This window comes from Trichechus manatus, unplaced genomic scaffold, assembly GCF_000243295.1.
Source record: "Trichechus manatus latirostris isolate Lorelei unplaced genomic scaffold, TriManLat1.0 scaffold00194, whole genome shotgun sequence".
Lineage (NCBI taxonomy): Eukaryota > Metazoa > Chordata > Mammalia > Sirenia > Trichechidae > Trichechus > Trichechus manatus.
This window is the reverse complement of record NW_004444130.1, coordinates 3,601,581-3,607,656: the sequence shown is the minus strand read 5'-3', so window position 1 is coordinate 3,607,656 and position 6,076 is coordinate 3,601,581.

The window sequence follows — 6,076 nt, the reverse complement described above, 5'->3', positions numbered from 1 at the left end:
CAGTAATAGGACAAATGGACACCATGTGCCTCATGATGTGATACACACAGAAGAATACGACATCCTTCTGTTGTATTCCTGAGGAAGATGTAGACCTAAATCTAATCATGGGGAAACATCAGACAAGCCCACACTAAGGCACATTCTTTGTAAGTGTCAAGATCCAATTATTTCCAGATAGGATTCTAAAGAGACAAGGCAACTAAATGCAATGCATGATTGTCTACTGGATCCTTGTGTTGGAAAGGACATAAAGGGAAAATTTGTGAAACTTAAATAGAGTCTGAAGATTCAGTGATGGTGATGTATCTATGTTAAATTTTTAGTTTTGATGGTTGAATTGTTATGAGTGTTCTTGGCTGGGGGGACAAACACACTAACATATTTGGGGGTGATGCGGCATCAGTTTGGCAACTTGCTTGGAAACCGTACAGAAAAAAACAAAGAAAGAAAGGATGGGGGATATAGAGCAAGAAGCTAAAATGTTAGCGTGCTAATTTTAATATGTATGAAGGGTAAACAGGAGTTCTTTGTATAGTTTCTTGCAACTTTTATATAAGTTTGAAATAGTTTCAAAATAAAACTTTTAAAAATATTAACTGATTACCCCTTTCTTGAACTAACATCTAAAGTAAATGCCTGCCAATAGTTACTCTTTCAGTGTTATACGTTATCATTATTATTAAATAAGGTTAGCCCCAGCCAGTGGGAACTGCACATGGCTATAACTGGAAGAAAGAATCTGTGCTCCGGACAGCCGACAACTGGGAAGGGTCAGGGCTGACCAGGGAGCCCCAGGCTGGCTCCGTTTCCCAGCCAGGTAAATAAAGGTGCAAGTGCCATCCAAGAGGTATATCCTGACGACAACCACTGATGTTTTACAAGACTGTCTGGAGCCCTTGTCCCCTCCACTGGTGCATTCCCAAGGACCCCTTCCTTATATTTCCTCACTCACGGCCTCCTGACCTAACTGCCCCCTCCCCACCCATTTCACAGGGTGCCCCGTGGGCTGGGGCGGGTGGGCACACACACTGACACCAACCCCTTAGTTCACGATTCAGCCACAGAGATGGATGAGAGGTTTGTACTGGAGTGGGGCTATGAACACTCTCATTAGTACCCTGAGCCCCAGGAGGACATTCAAAAACCATGGAGAACCCTAGCCGCACTGCTCCAGATGCTACCCTGAGGTTTAAACTGCACGTTCCAAACCTCAGGCCTAACACTTCCCCGCAGACACCCACTTCACAGATACATTCTGTCCTCACCATCCCTCATGCCCGATCCCCCCATCCCACTTAAGAAGGTCCCTGCATGACTGGTGCCTCCGCTGCCCAGCGCCCATTTTTCCAAAGCTCACACCCACGACAGACTCTTCCTGCAGCTCAGCACTGCAGTGCCCAGCCACTCCCAGGACACCCTCCGCCCTCTGAGTCAGCTCCAACCTCCCACTCCTGCAGACCCCTGGCCAAGACTGGGGCCAAAGCAGCAGCTGGGGTTACCTCCTTATTGCCCACAGTGGGGACTGAGCTCGAATCACCCGGGCTCTAGGCACCACAGCCAACGGCAAGTGAGAGCCGACTGTTCTAGGCAGAATTCTGTCTCCTGGCAACTTGGAGACAGGGAATTGGCATTCTGGGATGTGAGTGCCTTGGCCAATGGGAAACATGAGCCACCTATTAGTAAGCAAAACCAGTCTTTTACGTAATGCATATAGAAACCACTAGCTGAGCTGTTATGAAGTGGAAAAAAATACTTTCTGTAGGCCAAATTTAAATTTTCCATTTGTCTTCCAAAGCAAAGAGGTGTACTTACATGTGACCTGGAACAAGCACTTTAAATTTTAAATCTAGATCCCAGTTCCTCCAGGTTTTCAATGTTCTCCAGCCTCACTCACACGCCGTGGGTGATTCTGGCCATACCTGTGCCTAAGACTCCCACCGTTCAGGCGTTTGCTTATACTTAAAGAGCCCTGACAACCCAGTGGATATGCCAAGGCTTTGTCACTGCAGACAAGGAGGGCAAGTAGCAGTTAATTCAGGGTGCTCTATAGAAAACTCATTGGAAATAATAACAGGCAGAAGAACTATGCCCAGGAAGAACTCTGACTGTCCTTACTGACACATGGAACTATCACAAGCCTAGGAAGTTTTTGAAGACATTGAGTTCAGCCTATTCAAGTTCTTATGAATATCCTTGACAGGCAGAAAGAGAGTAGCTAAACAAAGCTTTTCAAACTGAAAGTGGGTGAGGAGCCTGGAGGGCCCCTTCTTCCTGTTACCCATAACCCAGCTTCATGATGGTAGTTTGCTATAAGAATCTGTTTGTAAAATGGTTTCCACTGTCTGCTTAAAAATGTTAGAAAATTTGATTTACATAAATCTGTATTAGAAGGTCCACAAGTGGTGCAAATGGTTTGCACTGGACTGCTAACCTAAAGGATGGCGGTTCAAACCCACCCAGCACTACCACAGAAAATACGCCTGGCAATCTGCTTCTGTAAAATTACAGCCAAGAAAACCCTAGGGAGCAGTTCTACTCTGAACACATGGGGTTGCCATGAGTCAGAGATCGACTCTACAGCAGCAACAAGAAATCTGTGTTGTAGACAACAGCTATCAATTCAGTACACAAGCCACTGGGCCGAATACAGTCATCAGGAAGCTTCTCTGCAGAGCTCACATGAGCTCTTCAAACCTTTGCACACAAAATTTATGGCTATATATCTGAGGCAGCCCAAGGTGGCAAACGATGATCTCAGAAATAACCTGATGTATTTCCCCAGAGGGACTCCCATGCCACTAAACTATCAAAAGATACCCTCCCCAAGCTGCGCGTAAGAGAATCCAAGAAAGAACTGGGGAAGCCCTCACTGTTGACAGGCACAACTACACTGGGAGCTGCAGAACCTGAGAAGAAAAGACCACGAAGATATGCAGTGAGTTTCAAGATGATTATCATTGGTAGTGAGGCCGAAATAGCATTTGCTGTAAGAGAATATATTCAGGAAGCAAATTTAAAACCCTAAGGAAAGTTATAGGGAAGATGAGACAAAAAAGAACGCAAAAGATTAAATTCAGTGTTAGATTGATGATGAGGAGGTACATCCTGAGTGGAATACTCTTCTTGCTCCTGGAGGTGAGCAGGATTTGCCCGTACAATGGAAGTTTTCAGAAGACCCCAGACTTTTATCTGGGTATTCACCCTCCCCTCCTATGATGGTTAAGATTGTTTGTCAACTTGGCTGGGCCACGATTCTCAGTGTTCTGGCAATTGCATAATGTTGTGATCACTACCGTGTTTAAGATTTGATATGTGATCACCCCCATGATGGGATCTGCTGTGAGCAGCCAATCAGTTGAAAGGGAGTTTCCTTGGGCGTGTGGCCTGCATCCAAATATAACCGGACATTCTGGCAAGGCTCAGGGGCTTTTTGCTCACGCTGGATCCTGCAGCTGTCTCCTGTCTGACCTATGGTTCTTGGGACTTGAGTTAGCAGCTTACCTGCGGTCTTGCCTGCCAATCTTGGGAGATTCACTGATCTTCACAGCCTGTGAGCAAGAGCCTGCTCTCTGTCCTGCCAATCTTGGGTTCACCAGCCCCTGGGGCTATGTGAATGAGCAGAAGCTTCTATCCTGACCCATGGACTTGGGACATTCCAGACTCTACAACCTTGTAAGCCATTTCCTTGATATAAATCTCTCTCTCTATATATATATTTATACACTTCACTGGTTTTGCTTCTCTAGAGAACCCAGACTAAGACACCTCCTAAGCCACATTCCCAAGGATGGCTACACTATTTGTAGCCCAAGACAGAACTTGATTAATCTAAGCCTATCAAGCCAGTCCTATTTACCCTGCTGGGACTGAGTTAAGACAGGCATGTACCATAATTCTGGTCAATGAAAAGTCGGGGAGGGGGAAGAGGGGTTCTGAGAGAGGTTTCCCGCTAATAAAGAAGACACCTAGGAGGAAATTATCCCTCTTCTACTACTGAAAGCATGCCAGTCATCTTTTAGCCATGAGGGGAAGCAGCCCAAAGGATAAGCCAACACACTGAGGATAGCAGAGCAGAAAAATAGAACTTCAGGACTACCTCAGGACTTCTTGTTATACAAGATAAAAATTCTCTATTTGGTTAAAGTCCTTTAGAGTTAGGTTTCATGTTACACTTAAATACACCTTTATTGATATAGGCAAGTGGGTATTATGATCCAGCAAATAGCATTAGACCAAAAGCAAGAGAAACAAAAGCAAGAATAGAACAACTCAAGCAGCAGCTTGAACTTTTCAAACTCAACTGCATCTGCACAAGACAACATAGAGGGCAGGAACTTACAAGGCCAAGTAAAAACTGGCAGCCTACAACCATAGTGGAAATAAAGACATTCACTGCTGTGCACAGACTGCTAAGTATACACATCTTGCTGGAGCTCAGACATTACTGGCCCAGTGATGCCCTCTTGGTGTTACTTTGGTGGCAGATGTTATGACTAAAACATGATTCAAGATGATGATGCCTGTGATGAAAGCAAAGAAAACGAAGGTTAAAAGGAACAGTAGAAGGTGAATACCAAACGCATAAGCCACTGCTGAAAGGGAAGAAGGGACAGAAAGGGAAGTTTCTGCCACTACTGAAGTTGTACAAGTTACTGAAGGCCTAGAACTAAAGCTGGACTACAAAGTGGGGGTGGGGGAAGAGGAATGGTGAGGAAGGCCCAGCACATGAGTTAAAACAAGTAAGAAATGATGTCTCCCAGAGCACAAGAAGGAAACCAGTGCCAGACTCATGAAGTCTGGAAGACAAAAACTTTAAGAATAAGAATCTGGCAGTCCAAGAGTTATCCTGACTTCAGGACTTGAACAGCTGGTCTTTGGGCAAATGAGCCATAGCTCAATGCCACTACCCACTAAGATCATCTAACTCATTTTCCTTGCATTAGATACTTCTGGTAATTTGTTTTCCCGCATATATCTCCCAGGAGGAGAGATGAACTGATCAGAGAAATTATGTAAGCAGATATTTGGAAGTTACTGGTTAATAATGAGCACTGTAGGTTGGTGTGTATTTTGGCTTAAACACGTCTTTTGAGAGCCGAGTATAATGAATCAGACCCCTTTGCACATGATTTAACAAAATTAGAATTTTTAGCCCATAGAACAAAAAACAAAACCACAGGCTGTGTTAACTTTACTAAGGTATAGACACCCTAGGTGACATCTACATTTCATCTCTAAAGCAATAATTTCCAACTACCCTCGAGCGTCACATCAGCATGGAAGGGAACACATTTTAAACAAATGGCCACCATCAACCCCTTCCAACTCTCATATTATCGTAGTGAGTTAGTTACTACTGGGTGTGTGTTGTATCCCTCCAACACGCTAAGGAGGAGGAAAAGATTAAGTACTTTAAGCTGGGTCCCTCAGAAGTGGACCCTAAGGAAATAATCTGAGTGCAACTAATGACTCCAGCATGCAACAGTAGGGAAGGGGGGATGTGAAACGAGAAGGAAGCCAACGCAGGGTGCACTCTTAAGCAGATTACCACTATGGGCAACTATACTTAATCTTGCTGGGGATCTCTAAAAGATGGCATGGAAACCATTATCCAGTCAAGGTATGTTGTTGTTGTTAGGTGATGTTGAGTTGGTTCCAACTCTTAGCCATCCTATGTACAAAAGAACGAAACACTGCCCAGTCCTGTGCCATCCTCACAATCATTATTATGCTTGAGCCCACTGTTGCAGCCATTTTGTCAATCCATGTCATTGAGGGTCTTCCTCTTTTTCGCTGACCCTCTACTCTACTAAGCATGATATCCTTCTCCAGGGACTGGTACCTTCTGATAACATATCCAAAGTAAGTGAGACTAAGTCTCGCCATCCTTGCTTCTAATGAGCATTCGGGTTGTATGTCTTCCAAGACAGATTTGTTCGTTCTTCTGGCAGTCAATGGTATATTCAATATTCTTCGCCATAACTCAAAGGCATCAATTCTTCTTTGGTCTTCCTGATTCACTGTCCAGCTTTCACATGCGTATGAGGCGACTGAAAACACCATGGCTTGGGTC